The sequence below is a fragment of the Mus caroli genome, chromosome 13 (assembly GCF_900094665.2).
Source record: "Mus caroli chromosome 13, CAROLI_EIJ_v1.1, whole genome shotgun sequence".
NCBI lineage: Eukaryota > Metazoa > Chordata > Mammalia > Rodentia > Muridae > Mus > Mus caroli.
In genome coordinates this window covers 10,236,527-10,254,561 of record NC_034582.1, presented here as the reverse complement: position 1 = coordinate 10,254,561, position 18,035 = coordinate 10,236,527, and positions in this window count along the sequence as shown.

Here is an 18,035-nt window from a genome sequence, read left to right as displayed (position 1 = left end):
ATTTCCTTCCTCTCTCTCAAAATAAATAAATAAATAAATAAATAAATAAATAAATAAATAAATTCATAATAAACTAAAACAAAACAAAAACCCCAGTAAGGAAAAAAAAAAAGGGTCAAAACAGCTTTGCTGAGTTTATTAATGAATTTACCCAAAGCTGGTTTCTCCAGACTTAGCTGCTACTAGAAATACTGGTAAGTGAGATTTGAGGGATAGATTTAGAGTAAATTCACAGGCATTTTCCTACAAAACTCATTGACACTCCTCCCATCTGCACTCCATCTTTGCCAAAGGTAGAAAGCTGTTCTGGTATTCTTGATTCCTTTGAAACTAGGTTTTGACAGTGGTTTGCGTTCCATTTAATAGGTGCCTTGTTGGTGAAAATGACGATTCTACAGGTATCTGTGAAGTCAGGGATGCTACAATCTAAAGGAGAGCCTCCACGAAAGGAACCATCCAGATCAGTAATGTCAATAATGGCAAGATTAATTATTAATTAAGTGCTATAATCAAATACACTGACTCAAATCTGTTCACAGAGGCTCTTTATTTAACTCTGTGAACAAATACATTTAACACCATAAATTGAAGTAATGACAAGAAAATGATGTTTGAAGGAGATCATGAGCACTTTATAGTAAGCACAATAACTTCCTGGGATGTAAGGTTTTAGGTTATATGGTTAGCTATCAGGCCAAAAGCATTCAGATCATTAGAGTGAGTAATTCTAAAGGCTCAGGACTGTTCTCTGCCTAAGGAAGCAATGCCCCCTAACACAAGAAAGTCTCTTATGGGCCTTTGAAAAGAGTCTCTAGACTCTCACCACTTAAATATGGCTCAGAAACCAACACCACTTGAGAAAATGAAGGCATTCTAGTCCCACCCTCAGAGCTGTGAAATGAGAATTCATACTGTTAAGATCAACAAACCAGGAGACGGCTGTGTTCCCTGAAATGCACTGTACAGGTATCATAGCAGGTGCAAGTCCTCGGGGGATATAATTCTACAGTTATAAATGCCTGGGAACTGCCTGACTTTATACATTTAGCTCTGCCACACCAAATGTAAATATTCAATATCAGACATAGATCAGTGTAACTTCTGATTTGCTTTGTTATGTAATGATTTCCATTTAGAGGCCAGTGGACTGAAACACAAGTTATTTTGCATTCTCCCTCAATTAACTATTTAATGATCTGCAAACAAGTTCCTAGAAAGATGCCACTTAAAGAAACTCTATGGACCTTTCATAATGTGACTCATTACACTCCTTACTGATTCACTGTGCCCAAAAGCTATTTAGAGCCCAGTGGTAGCTGTGGTGATAAAGTCTTGTTCTGCAGAAATGTCCCCAGCATGCCACCCATACAAACACAGACATGAACAATATGCACATAGACCATGCTTCTGGCCTATGTTCTCAAAGTACAGTGTTTCTTAGCAATTTTGCTCCTTTCCAGACCAAACATAGGCTATGGATCCAAATCACTAAATTATCCCTACAGGGATTCAACAATAAGCCTGAGGCAATACTAGCGGCAAAGGGGTGGTTTTGAAAACTGTTTCACAGTTTTTCTCATGGAGGAAGGAAAGGTGAAGTACAGCATGTGTGAACTTCTCCTCCCACATAAACAAAAAAATAACAGCATTTGTATATTTTAGATAGTTAGATATAGAAAATTTCATCTGGAAAATGAAGAGCACTTTTTAAATTTTTTTTTTTTCTGTATCTGTTGCAATGTCTCTTTTTCATTAATTTGAATGGTCTCTAAATTACTTTAGTTACAGGTCTGTTAATCGTGTTATTCTCAAAATACTATCTATTGGTTTTCTTGATTCTTTGTATTGTTTTTCCTTTCTATTCATTTCAATATTTATTTAATTTAAATTACTGACTCATGTCTATTGTTTGTCATTGATTGTTTTTCTAAGGTCTGCTGGTACATTTTAAGTGATTAATTTGACATGTCTCTGGTTTTTCTATGTGGATACATGGAACTATAAACTTTACTTTTATGACTGTCTTCACTGTATGACATAGATTTTTGGTATGATGTGTGTTATTTTCATTCAACTCAAGGCATTTTAAATTATTTTCTTGATTCCTTCTTTCACCCAATCTTGATTCAGTAGTATATTGTTTACATCTATAAATTTGTGAGCTTTCTGTCATTTTTACAGTTATTGTTGATGTCTAGCTGTAATCCACAGTGTACAGAATGTAGAATGTGACTTCAAGTTGCTTATATTTTTGAGGCTTGTTTTGTGTCCAAATTGTGGTCTTTTGTGAAAACTGTTTCATGGACTTCTTAGAAGAATTCTATAGAGTTTGGGTGTGATTATATATATATATATATATATATATATATATATATATATACATATATACATATATATATGTGTGCATGTATATGTATACACACACACATAAAATCTTAGGTTCATGTGGGTTTAACTACACAGTTTTGTTTAGTTTTTCTAGATAAACTGTCTATTGGTTAAAATCAGGTATTAAAATCACACACTGTCTGTTGTTTTAAATCTGATCATGTTTCTTTTGGGAAAACGCTTCTAGCTTAGGTATATGTATATTTAAGATTATATATCCTGTTGTTTGATTTTTTTCTTTAATAAGTATAGTGTACTTTTTATCTTCTGATTAGCTTTGGTTTGAGGTCTGTTTTGTCAGATATCAAAATAGCTACATCTGCTTGTTTCTTAATTTGATTTGTCTAGAATACTTTTTCCCCATCCTTTTGCTCTAAGGTGGTGGGAAAAAAGAGTAAAGGAGGAAATATAAGGAGGGACATTAACACTAAAGGACATTTGGGAAACCTACCACCTCAGAAGCTTCCTAAATAACACCCCATGGGAGGAACAACAATATTAACCAAACAGACCCCCCCAGAGGTTCCAGGGACTAAAACACCAACCAAAGAATACACATGGATGGACCTATGATTCTAGCTGTATATGTGGCAGAGACGGTCTTGTCAATGGGAGGGGAAGCCCTGGGTCCTGTGAAGGCTTGATCCCCCTCATAGGGGGATTATAAGGTGGTGGGGCAGAGTGGGTGGGTGGGGAAGCACCCTGATGGAGGAAGGAGAAAGCAAAGTGTAGTGGGGTGTTTTGGGGGGAGACATTTGGAGGGAGGATAACATTTGTAGTGCAAATAAACAAAATAACCAATATAATAATAATAATTTAAAAACTAAAATACATATATGAAACAAACCTATAGTTCCAGGAATCTTACTAAGTTGTTCACCAAAGGGTCCCATGGACCCCCTCAAAACAACACAGGCTATTAATTTTCCACTTTTTTTTTAATTTCTTGCCATATTCTGGTTAATACAGTGTGAATTTTTAATTTTCCACTTTTTTATTGCTAAGGCTTTTTGTTACTCTCCACAAACTGATGGTAAGGTCTTAATTGTTATAGATACAACTTGCTTGTGTCATCAAACACAGAGAAGTAGAGCTCATTCCTAACTAGAAGCTTCATCCCAAGTGACTAGAGTTCATGGTACAAGAGTAACCAACCGTGCTTTTATTGGATTAAAGTCTTACTTACTCCATGAAATGGAACCCATGCCTGATACTAATAAAGTAACCAAGAGTCTGAGGCTAGATAGTGTTGGAGATTGGTTCCAGTGCTTGGATTCAATCAGAAATCTGTGCGTCCAAACACCAAAGGTCCTTGTCCCCAATTGGTTTTTGATCGATCAATAAAGAAGCCAGCAGACAATAGCTGGGCAAAGGGAGACAGGGCAGGACCTTTAGAGTTGACCTGGCTAGGACCCAGGGGGGGAGGAGAAGGAAAATTGTCATGAATTGGTGAGATATGGATAGACATAGGAGCTGTAGGAGATAGAGCCAACCAACCATGTGAGATTTCTAGTGAGTGGCCATTGGCCACTTCCCCAGTTGGGCCTGGGGTAGCAGGCAGAGGATTAAAACTGCTCAGTCTTTGAACCAGCCAAGGCATTTTAAAGTTAACTGGTGTGTGTGTGTGTGTGTGTGTGTGTGTGTGTGTGTGTGTGTGTTTTCCATTCACAAATCCAGAAAGCTTCTGGGCAGGTGTGTGTGTATGACCCTCCAAGAGCCAAAGCAGTGTAGCCAAACTCACCATTCTTATTAAATTGTTCACCAAAGGGGCCCCATGGGCCCCCTCAAACATCACAAGCTACTGCTAAGGTTTTTTGTTACTCTTCATACAGATGGATTATGGAATCTAAACCAAGTTCTTAAAAGAAATAAAAATGGCCGAGACATGTCTCACAAAGTGTTCACCCTTAGCAATTAGAGAAATGAAAATTAAAACAATTTTGATATTTTCTTAATCTCATCCCATTCAGAATGGCTAAGATTAACAAAACAATGGAAAACCATTTCTGGCCAGGTTCTCAGTATTGGTGGGAATGTAAATTGTTGTAGTAATGCTACAAATAAGTATGGAGGATACTCAAAAACCTAAAAATAAATCTACCATATTTCCCAGTTGTATTACTGATTGGCATATGCTCAGATACTTGCTCAGCAATGTTGATTGTGATCATACAATCTAAAGGTCCTTCAACAGACAAATGACTAATGAAAATGTGGTATATATACACATGGAATAGTATTTAGGCATAAGGAAAAGTGAACTCATTAAATTTTCAGGTCAATGAATTGAAAACAATTATATCGAATGAGATAATCTGTACTCAGAAAGATAAACACTACATGTTCTTTCTCAACTTCAGTTCCTAGATCCAAACCCTCGGATGTTAATCTAGATCATAAAGAGAAACCAGAAAAATATAAAGGAACCAGGGAAGGGGACTAGAGAGGGAAATAGCAAGATACAGATGATATGAAGTGACAAAAGGAATAATGGAGAAGAGGCTCCACCTAGATAGGAGGGAAACTGATCAGTACAGAAGTGAATGGAATATAAGCCATTGGGACTGACGGTGCTCCCAACAAGAAACATTTAATTAACAAAAGGAACTCAGCACCAGGTTCAAGTAACTGTCTTTCAAATGGTTGGTCAGTATAGTCCAAGTGATTCCCAAAACTACAGATTATTGATGTAGTCCTTGGTTGTCTTTCAGGTTGAAAGTTAGCTGCGTTTGGTTGAAGACATTTAGGACACAGGACTCAGATGACTTGGGTCACACTTGACATGGAAGCTTTTTTTCCCTGTGATCTAGCTTCCATTGTCCCAAAAAGTACTGATGCAAGCTGTAAAGAGAGGGAAACAACGAAGCTGTCCCATGCAGCAGCAACACCCCATGAACTACAACAATCATCAGCATAGCAAAATATACATAAAGATGCAAGAAGTGGCACTCACGTGTTGGAGACAACCAACAGCTGTCTAATTGGATGGAAGGCCCATTCAACAGAAGGGAAATCATTCTTGGTGCTGGAAAGCTCACCAGCCTCCTGGGTCTAGTTTAGTCGTGATCTCTAGGAAAGAATCTACTACTGCCAATTGGTGGACTAACATAATTCCTCACTATATTCTAAATTTATATTACCCTTATACCCACAGGTAGTGGAAATCACAACATCTAATCAAAGAACCCTCTCTTCACAGCAAATGGAGAAGATCACAGAAAACTACAAGTGGGCACAACACAGAGATCAACAGATCATGGGAAATCTAACCCCAAATGAGACATCAACATCAGTCTATGAACATAAATCATACTGGGAAAATGTTCATTCTATCTAAACCCATCTAAATAGTCAGTGCAATCCTTACCAAAATTCCAGTGCAATTCTTCACAGAAATTGAAAAAATAATCTTAAATTTCATAAGAAAACACAAAATCAGCAAGACACCTAAAACAACTCTTAGCAATAAAATGACTGCTGGAGACATCCTCATTCATGATTTAAAATTATAACACAGAGCTAAAGTAATAAAAACAACATGGTAGCACCACAAAGCAGAATCTCTGAACAATGAAATAGATTTGAAGATTCAGACATAAGTCCATACCTACTCATGCAAAGAGGTCAACAAATACACATTTGAGAAAGTACAGACTTTTTGACAAATGGTGCTGGTCTAACTAGATATATACAAGTCAAAGAATGAAACTGGATCCATGTCCATCATCCTGAAGAAAACAATCCTAAATGGATCAAGAACCCCAACATAAAACAGAATATATGCTGAATCTGATGGAGGATAAATTATTGAATACACTTGAACTTATAAGCAACAAAAGGGCTTTCTGAATGGGGAACCCCACGAACCTGTAAAATTCAAAGCTTCTGTTCAACAAAGAATATATTGTTTGAGTAAATAGGCAGCATCTATAATGGAAAAAAAGATTTACCAGTCACACATATGACAGAGAGTTGGCATATAGAATATATAAAGTACTCAAACAAACAAACAAACAAGACACTAAGAAAAAATATATAAATTGAAAAATGGGCTATGGGACTAAGTTGAGAGTTCTCAAAATATGAAACACAGTGGCTAAAAAAAGTGCTTTTAAAATGTTCTCTTTAACTATCAGGGCAATACAAATTAAAATTACTTTTAGATTTCAATTTGTCTTAATCAAAATGGCCAGCAGACACTGGTGAGGATGTTGTAAATGGTGTGTAGTTTAAATTAGAAGGCCTCCATGTGCTCATGTTCAAATGCATGGTCCCCAGTAAGTGGCAGAGCTTGGGAAGGTGTGACTGCATTAGCAGAGGTGTGTTACTGGGCCAAAGGGAAAAGAGGGGAAGGAGAGCTCCAGTTGGTTCCCTCAGGAAGGAAAGTCTTTGGCTTGCTTGGGCAGCTTGGCTTGGTGGAGACCATGGCTGAGAACACAGAGAGGCCTCCTGTGGGAGATTAGACATGTGGCTCTTTGGAGGAAGACCTGCTCCATTGTTCCCCACAGTGAGTCCCAATGAGAAGAAGGAGTCCATGGTTTTAAAGCATTTATTGTCATGGCAGAGAGTTGTGATGAGTGAAACCTTACCCCACATTCTCAAGGTGGCCCTGAGGTTAAATACCTTTTGCCGGTGGAGTGTCTGGGAAGGGGAGCTAGGAGGTTAGTAGAGGCAGAGAAAGGCAGAGAGAGGAAGAAAGTAAAGAAGTAGAGGCTGGCCATGGCCACATGGAGAGATGGGGGAAAGGAATGTGGAGAGAGGGGGAGCAAGACAGCAAGAAAGAGAGAGAGGCAAGAGTAAGAGAGGGAGGAGGGGGCAAGCAGCTCCTTTAATAGTGGGCTGGGCCTACCTGGCTATTGCCAGGTAACTGTGGGGGTAGAGTCCAGACAGAATACCAGGGGCTTAGGGTATTGCCCTATGTGACTGATGGCCACAGAATTATGGAGAGTGAAGGACTTGTGTCAGGAGCCTGATATCTTGGGGCATGGCAAACACCTTCCATTCCTTGTAGGAACACCTGCTGGGTCCCTGGGGTTTAAACCTAGCTCAACCAGAAAACAGACTGCCTTTTATAGTCCCACATAGTTGGACATAATCAGGAAGAATTAAATGGTGTGGGCAATAAAAGAGGGCAAGAGAAGGATTCTGGGATAAAAAAAATAAAAACTTTTTGAAAAATCCATGTGCAGCCTACTACTGTAAAAGTATCCATATTTATCATATATAATGTGATGTTATATATAATATATAACATAAATATAATATTCTTACATACAGTACATTACATATGTGAATAACAGGTTATATTATGTAATATATAGTATATATTAAAGTTTAAAGTTATCCAGCCCAGTGGACACAGGAACCTCCATATGGCCAGTAACACAATACTTCCAGTTTTGATCTGTGCCCAGGAGCTGACCCTGTACAACAGCCCTCCGCACCTCAAGCCCACCCAGAGAAAACTTGTCCTCCAAAAGTGTTGACACACCCAAGATCACAGGTGAGACCAACACTACCGCCCTAATAACTGGTCAATGTTGGACCTGCCTGGGGTCCAGTGGTCAAAAGAACCTCAGCGCAGCCAGGAACACAATCTAGTTTTCATCAGTGCATGGGAGCTGAGTGCATTGGGGCATGCTACAGCCCTCTATACCCCAATCCTGCCCAGGGGAAGCTTGTCCCCCAGGACTATCGATACACCCAAGCTAACAGCTTGAATCCCAGGACTGCTGACCCTCCCAGGCTCACAGGCTCACAGGAGGGACAAGTTCCAGTTGGAGACAGCAAGTTCAGCAAACACCAGAGATAAACAGATATCAAGAGGCAAGCATAAGAACATAAGCAACAGAAGCCAAGGCTACTTGACATCATCAGAACCCAGTTCTCCAACCACAGTAAGCCCTGGATACCCCATAAAAAGCAAGATTCTGATCTAAAATCACATCTCATGATCACAATTGAGGACTTTAGGAAGGAAAAAATAACCCCCTTAAAGAAATAGGGGAGAACACAAGTAAACAGGTGTTTACTGAGTGCCTTTAAAGAGGAAATGCATAAATCCCTTAAAGAAATGCAGGAAAATACAATGAAATAAGTGAAGGAATTGAACTAAAACATCTAGGATCTAGAAATGGAAATAGAATAAAAAAAGAAATAACAAAGGGAGACAACTGTAGAGATAGAAAACCTAGGAAAGAGATCAGAAGTCATAGATATAAGCATCACCAACAGAATACAAGAAAGAGAATAGAGAATTGCTGGGATCCAGCCTCAACAAGAGTCAGGGGTCTTTAAGGACTAGGAATAATTGGTAGGCAAATAAGAAAACACACAATTGAGATACAATGATGACAGTCTGGTGTATTGGCATGTGAGCTCTTGAACTCATGAGTCAGTGTGCTCATCTACACTTGACTCACACCCAGTCTTTTATTGAAATCATACAAGGAAATTGTTACAAAATTCATAGGGGGGTGGGTAAGTGCTTCTCTATTTTCCTATGCCAACATTTTCTTGTGACACAGAGTAATACAGATTTAGAACAGAAAAAGGAAACTAAACCCTGCAGTCTTTATAATTTTTGAACCCCATCTGCCTATCTAAAAAAAAATCCTCACCTAACCTGTATAGAGAATTCCTAGGAGACAGCCACCATCGTCCCTAACCTAAATGCAAGGAACCCATTGCTAACTTTCTGGGAAATATCTATATATTATTCCATCCTCAATTTTATAATAAAAAATGTGCTATTTTTATTACACGGATTGAGACTAAGACTGTGGGAACAGCTGCAGAATTATTCATCTCTGCCCAAAGCTCTAGGTTACTTTCATTTCTACCTAGAGTGATTGACTATAACATACATTTCTCTTGAATTCATAAATGGTCTTCACTTTAATATTATTGGTAACATCTAACTTCTGGATATCAAGTGGGCTCCTACTAGACCTTTCCAGGCCACTAAATATTGGTTTAATCAAGGAAGGAAGAAAGAAAGGGAATAGTAAATAAATAAAGAAAATAGTAAGTACTAAGAATAATTGTGGAAATGACATTATTAATTGCTTGCACCAAAGAAGCAGACCCTGGGGCCTCACAGTACTCATACTGGGGCCCACAAGAGAACATTGTCTTGTGCTCTGAATCACGGTACCCCTGGCAGGATTTTCTTCCTTGTCATCAGGGGTACCAGGCATCTCGAGCTTACTGTGTGGTGTCTCCAACACAGAATCTCAGATGTAGAAGAAAACATAGAAGACACTGACACAACAGTCAAAGAAAATGTAAAAAAGCAAAAAGCTCTTAACCCAAAACATCCAGAAAATCCAGGACACAATGAAAAGGCCAAACATAAGAATAATAGGCATACAAAAGAGTGAAGATTCCCAACTCAAAGGGGCAGTAAACATCTTCAATAAAATTAAGAGTAAACTTACCTAACCTAAAGAAAAAGATGCCAATAAACATACATACAAGAAGCCTACAGAACTCCAAATAGAATGGACCAGAAAAGAAATTCCTCCCATCACATAATAATCAAAATGCCAAATGCCCAAAACAAAAAAAAAAATATTGAAAGTGATAAGGATCAAGTAACATAAGGACAAACCTACCAGAATTACACCAGACTTCTCAACAGCAATCCTAGAGATCCTGGGTAGATATCATACACACCCTAAGAGATAAAAATGTCAGCCCAGACTACTAGAAGCAGCAAAACTCTCAATTGCCATAGATGTAGAAACCAAGATATTCTATGACAAGACCAAATTTAAACAATATCTTTCCACAAATATATCACTACAAAGGATAATAGATAGAAAACTCCAACACAAGGCAGGAAACTATACCCAAGAAAAAGCAAGAAATTAATCTTTTTACAACAAACCCAAAAGAAGAGAGCCATAAAAACCTAACTATTAGACTCAATTCCCAAATAAAAAGACATAGACTAATAAACTAGATATGTAAACAGAATCCAGCATTTTGCTGCATACAGGAAACACAACTCAGAGACAAAGACAGGCACTACCTCTGAGTAAAAGGCAAGAAAAAAATTTTCATGGAAATGTTCCCAAAAAAACAAGCTGGTGTAGCCATTCTAATATTGAATAAAATCAGCTTTCCTTATCAAAAAGGAAAAGGAAGGACACTTCATTTCTATCAAAGGAAAAATCTACCAAGATGAACTCTCAATTCTGAACACCTATGCTCTTAATGCAAGGACACCCATATTCATTAAAAAAAATTTACTAAAGCTCAAAACACACATTGCACCTCACACAATACTAGTGGGAGACTTCAACACCCCACTCTCATCAATGGACAGATCATAGAAACAAAAACTAAACAGAGACACAGTGAAACTAACAGAAGTTATGAAACAAATGGATTTAACAGATATCTGTAGGATATTGCATCCTAAAACAAAAGAATGTACCTTCTTCTCAGCACCTCATAGTACTTCTCCAAAACTGACCATATAATTTTTCACAAAACAGGCCTCAACAGATACAAGAGGATTGAAATAAATCCCATGCATCCTATCAGACCATCAAGGACTAAGGCTGGTCTTCAATAACAACATTAAAAAAAAAATAGAAAACCACATAAACATTGAAGCCAAACAATTCTGTACTCAATGATTACTTGGTCGGGGAAGAAATAAAGAAAGAAAGTAAAGACTTATAATTTAATGAAAATGAAGGTACAACATACCCAAACTTATGTGACAAAGTGAAAGCAGAGTTAAGAGGAAAACTCATAGCTCTGAGTGCTTCCATAGAAACTGGAGAAAAGATACACTAGCAACCTAAGAGTGAATCTGAAAGCACTATATCAAAAAAGAAGCAAATACACACAAGAGGAGTACATGGCAAGAAATGATCAAACGCAGACTGAAATCAACCAAGTAGAAACAAAAACAACTATACAAAGAATCAACAAAACCAGGAGCTGGGTTGAGAAAAATCAACAAGATAGATAAACCCTTAGCCAGAATAATTAGAGGGCACAGAGACAGTATCCAAATTAACAAAATCTGAAATGAAAAGGGAGACATAACAACAGAAATTAAGGAAATTAAAAAAAAAAATCACTAGATCCTACTACATACTCAAACCAACTGGAAAATCTAGATGAAATGGATGCTTTTTCTAGACAGATAGCAGGTACCAAAGTTAAATCAAGCATACATAAACTTTCTAAACAGTCCCATAACCTCTACAGAAATAGAAGTATTTATTAAAAGTCTCCCAACCAAAAAACAATCCCAAGACCAGATGGATTTAGTGCATAATTCTATCAGACCTACAAAGAAAATCTAGTACCAATACTCTTCAAATTGTTCCACAAAGTAGAAACAGAAGAAACACAACTTAAATCATTCTATGAAGCCACAGTTAAGCTGATACCAAAATCACAGGAAGACAGAGAACTTCAGACCTATTTCCTGTATGAATATCAATGTAAAACTACTCAATAAAATTCTGGCAAACCAAATCCAAGAACACATCAAAACGATCATTCACCATGATCAAGTAAGCTTCATCCCAGGGATGCAGGGATGGTTCAATATATGAAAATCCATCAAAATAATCTTCTACATAAACAAACTCAAAGGAAAAAAGACATAATCATTTCACTGGGTGCTGAAAACGCGTTTGAAAAATTACAACACCCATTGATGGTAAAAGTCTTGTAAAGATCAGGAATTCAAGGCCCACACCTAAACATAAAAGGAATATACAGCAAACCAATAGCCAACATCAAACTGAATGGAGAGAAACTTGAAGCAATCCCACTAAAATCAGGGACTACACAAGGATGCCTGCTCTCTCCTTACTTATTCAACATAGTACTTAAAGTTCTAGCTAGGGCAATTAGACAACAAAAGGATGTCAAAGGGATACAAAATGGAAAGGAAGAAGTCAAAATATCACTATTTGCAGATGATATGATCATATACTTAAGTGACACCTAAAATTCCACCAGAGAACTTCTAAAGCTGAAAAACAACTTCAACAAAGTGGCTGGACATAAAAATAACTCCAACAAATTAGTAGCCTTCCTCTACTCAAAGGATAAACAGGCTGAGAAAGAAATTAGGGAACTGACACCCTTTATAATAGTCACAAATAATATTACATACTTTGTTGTGACTCTAACCAAGCAAGGGAAAGATCTGTGTGACAAGAACTTCAAACTTCTGAAGAAATCAAAGAAGAACTCAGAAGATGGAAAGATCTCCCAAATGCTCAGTGGATCAGCAGGATTAATATAGTAAAAATGGCTATCTTTCTGAAAGCAATCTACAGACTCAATGCAATCTCCATCAAAATTCCAAACCAATTCTTCATAGAGTTAGAAAGAACAATTTGCAAATTCATTTGGAATAACAAACAAAACAAAACAAAACAAAACAAAACAAAACAAAACAAAACAAAAACCAGGATAGTGAGAACAATTCTCAACAATAAAATACCTTCTGGGGGAATCAGCATACCTGACCTCAAGCTGTATTACAGAGCAATAGTAATAAAAACTGCATGGTATTAGTACAGAGACAGGAAGGAAGATCAATAGAATAAAATTGAAGACTCAGAAATGAACCCACACACATATGGTCACTTGATCTTTGACAAAAGAGCTAAAACAATCCAATGAAAAGAAGAGAGCATTTTAACAAATGGTGCTGGTTCAACTGGTGGTCAGCATGTAGAAAAATGCAAATTAACCCATTCTTATCTCCTTGTACAAAGCACAAGTGAAAGTGGATCAAGGACCTCCACGTAAACTGAGAGACACTGAAACGTATAGAGGGGAAAGTAGGGTAGAGCCTCGAACATATGGGCACAGGAGAGAAATTCCTGAACAGAATGCCAATGGTGTATGCTGTAAGATCAAGAATCAAGAAATGGGACCTCATAAAATTACAAAGCTTCTGTAAGGCAAAGGACACTGTCAATAGGACAATAAGGCAACCAACAGACTAGGAAAAGATTTTTACCAATTCTACATCTGATAGAGGGCTAATATCCAATATATACAAAGAACTCAAGAAATTAGACTCCAGAGAATCAAATAACCCTATTAAAAGATGGGGTACAGAACAAAACAAAGAATTTTCAATTGAGAAATATCAAATGGCTGAGAAGAACCTAAAGAAATGTTCAACGTCCTTAGTCATCAGGGAAATGTAAATCAAAATGACCCTAAAATTCTACCTCACACCAGTGAGAATGGCTAAGATCAAAAACTCAAGCAACATCAGATGATGTGGAGAAAGAAAATCACTCCTCCATTGCTGGTGGAATTGCAAGCTGGTACAACCACTCTGGAAATCAGTCTGGCAGTTCCTCAGAAAATTGGAAATAGTACTACCTGAGGACCCAGCTATACTACTCTGGGCATATACCCAGAATATGCTCCAACATATAACAAGGACACATGCTCCTCTATTTTCATAGCAATCTTATTTATAATAGCCAGAAGCTGGAAAGAACCCAGATGTCCCTCAACAGAGGAATGGATACAGAAAATGTGGTACATTTACACAATGGAGTACTACTCTGCTATTAAAAACAATGAATTCATGAAAGTCACAGGCAAATGGATAGAATTTGAAAATATCACTCTGAATGAGGTAACCCAGTCACAAAAGAACATACATGGTATGTACTCAATGATAAATGGATATTAGGAAAACAGCTCAGAATACCCACAAGACAACTCACAGACCATATGAAGTTCAATAAGAAGGAAGATCAAAATGTGGAATGCTTAAGTTCTACTTTGAAGAAGGAACAAAATAATCATGGGAGGTGGAGGAAGTGAGGGACATGGGATGGAAAGAGAAGGGAGAGGGAAAAGGAAGCAGGATTGGGTGTGGGAGTAGTTGGGGGAGAAATACCAAGTGTCATGAATTTTAGTGGAGGTATGTAACAGTGAGGGATGGGGAACTGGGGGTACCCACTAGAAAGTTCCAGATGCCAAGAAAGTAAGAGGCTCCCAGATTATAACAGGGATGACATTAGCTGAAATACCCAAACAAAGGGGAGAGAGAACCTGTAGAGACTATATTCAGATGTTAGGTCCAGTCCCTGGATGAGGGATGGGGCCACCCATCCATCTCAAAAATATTAACCCAGAATTGATCCTGTCTAAAGGAAATGCAGGAACCAAGAGTGGAGCAAAGACTGAAGGAAAGGCCATCCAGAGACCACCCCACCTAGGAATCAATCCCATCTGCAAACACCAAACTCAGACACTATTGCTAATGCCAAGAAGTGCTTGCTGACAGGAGCCTGGTATAGCTGTCCCCTGAGATGCTCTGCCAGAGCCTAACCAATACAGATGGAAATACTCACAGGCAACCATTAGACTGAGCACAGGGTCCCCAATGGAGGAGTTAGAGAAAGTACTGAAGGAGTTGAAGGGGTTTCTAATCTCATAGGAAGAACAATAATATCAACCAACCAGACCCCCCAGAGCTCCCAGGGACTAAGCTATCATCCAAGATGTACACGTGGAGGGACCCATGGCTCCAGCGGCATATGTAGCAGAGTATTGCCTTATCTAGCATCAACTCAAGGGGAAGCCCTTGGTCCTGTGGAGGCTTGATGCCCAGCATAGGGGAATGCTAGGGCAGTGAGGCAGGAGTGGGTGAGTGGGTGAGCACTTTCATAGAAGCAGGGGCAGGTGGCATGGGACAGAGGTTTTCAGAGGGGAAACCAGGAAGGGGGATAACATTTAAAATGTAAAGAAATTAAATAACCAATATAAATAAATAAATAAATAACAATAAACAATTAGGCCTTGCACACTACTAAATAAAAAGCCTAGTACTAGCAAAGGGTTAACTATTTCTGAATTGTTGGTCAATAGGGTCCCATAGAACCCCACCCCCAAACAATCAGGGTATTGACTATAATACTGTTAGTTACCCTCCAGAACTTGTCAGTAAGACCTATTCTTGAACATATTATATACTTGAGTCATATTGTTGATGGTGTACATGAATAAGCAGATTCTCTGAAGCATTTTCTCTGTATACAGTTGAAATTCTCATCAATTAAAAAAAAATCAAAGTACTCAAAACCCTCTAAAAGTTCAGGCTGAAGAGATGGCTCAGTGGTTAAGAACACAAGCTATTCTTTCAGAGGGCCCAGTTTCCATTTCCAGCACTCATGTGGTGGCTCATAGTCATCTATAACTCCAGTTACTAGAGATCTGACATCTTCTGATCTCCAAGGGTATCAGGCACCAATGATATACACAGACAAACATGCAGACAAAACATATACATAAAGGACAGAGAATGTTCAAAAGAAAAACAACAGCTCCTTAGATCCTGGGCAAGAAGGGGACCTAGAAAAACAGATTGCCCTAATAAAGCAACTATATTAACTGATGTTGTAAAATAGAACATACAACATTCATGGCTTTTTTTTTTTTTATTTTTGCAAATTTGGTCTTTTCTTTAGTTATAAAGATAACCAGTTACAGCTTTCACAAGATAATCTTGCAATGTTCCCCTACTCTAAATTGACAGAGATTTTAGTGACAAGCTCTACCTCAGACAACCAGCTTTGGTGATGCTGTTAAAATAGGGCTATTGGCAAAAATGAAACAATGACTCTGGCATAAATGCTATAATACATGCTAGGGAGAAACATGTGTGCATACTACTACTATATATGGAAGGCTTAGAGCACCCCCATGTGGTCAGTGTGGGTTAAGACAAAGATAAGGTTTCTAACTGCAAAAGTGGCTAATTCCAAATGTCTAGTGTTTTTCAAGACCATTCATGGCTGAATCTCACACTCACAGGTTAATTAAATCCTTCTTTCTTAATGGTAATAAAGGATAAAATTCCCAAGACACCATTTTTAAAAAGAATAACAAACAACCAAGTAATCCTCAATAACAGTGTCTCCAAAGTGAATGAATAAATTATGCTTATGGTTTTATACATTATATTTGTCAGATAGCACAATTCATGAGGATAGATATAGACTCAGTGACACACATACAACCATTACAGTAGGTGACGATGAACGAAAGGAATAAAAGCCAGATTGGGATCCTTCTGGTCCGCATCTGCACCCAGGACCTAAGGCTGTTCCACAGCCCTTTGTACACAGGTCCCACCAGGAGAGAGCTGGTCTTTCAGGAATGCTCTCACTCCTAAGCTCAGAGGTGAGATCTCCACTTTCACTCCAATAACTGTCTAAAGTGGGACCAGCCAGGTGTGCATAGGGCACAGGAATAGGATCCTTCCAGTCTCCATCTGCACCCAGGAGCTAAGGCTGTTCCACAAATCTCCACAACCAAACCCTGGTTTTGCCAGATGTGCTGACATAAGGATGACAGGTCCACAGGAGGGAGAAGCTCCCATCAGAGACAGCAAGACCAACTAACACCAGACATAACTAGATGGCAAAAGGCAAGCACAAGAACCTTCCCAACAGAAACCAAAGCTACTTGGTATACAAGAACCCAGTTCTCCCACCACAACAAGTCCTGGGTACACCAGCACAATGAAAAAGCAAGATTTGGATTTAAAAATCATATCTCATGATGCTGATAGGGGATTTTAAGAAGGACATAAATAACTCCCTTAAAGAAATACAGGAGAACACAGGTAAACAGGTAGAAGTCCTTAAAGAGAAAACACAAAAATCCCTTAAAGAATTACAAGGAAACACAAGCATACAAGTGAAGGAATTGAACATAAGCATCCAGGATCTAAAAATGGAAGTAGAAACAATTAAAAAAAAACATACAGGGAGACAACTCTGGAGATAGAAAACCTAGGAAAGAGGTCAAGAGTCATAAATGGAAGCATCACCAGTAGAATACAAGAAATAGAAGAGAGAATCTCAGGTACAGAAGATACCATAAAAAACATTGAAACAACATTCAAAGAAAATGCAAAATGCAAAAAGGTCCTAACCCAAAACATCCAGGAAACCCAGGACACAATGAGAAGACCAAACCTAAGGATAACAGGTATAGAAGAGAACAAAGATTCCCAACTTAAAGGGCCAGTAAATATCTTCAACAAAATTATAGAAGAAAACTTCCCTAACCTAAAGAAAAAGATGCCCATGAACATACAAGAAGCCTACAGAACTCCAAATAGACTGGACCAGAAAAGAAATTCCTCCTGTCATATAATAGTCAAAACACCAAATGCACAAAACAAAGAAAGAATATTAAAAGCAGTAAGGGAAAAATGTCAAGTAACATATAAAGGCAGACCTATCAGAATTACACCAGATTTCTCACCAGAGACTATAAAAGCCAGAAGATCCTGAGCAGATGTTATACAGACCCTAAGAAAGCACAAATGCCAGCCCAGGCTACTATATTCAGCAAAACTCTCAATTACTTTAGATGGAGAAACCAAGATATTCCATGACAAAACCCAATTTACACAATATCTTCCCACAAATCCAGCCCTTCAAAGGGCAATGAATGGAAAACTCCAACACAAGGAAGGAAACTACACCCGAAAAAAAAATCAAGAAAATAATCTTCTTTTAATGAACCAAAAAGAAGATAACCACAGAAACATAATTCCACATCTAATAACAAAAATAACAGGAAGCGACAATCACTTTTCCTTAATATATCTTAAT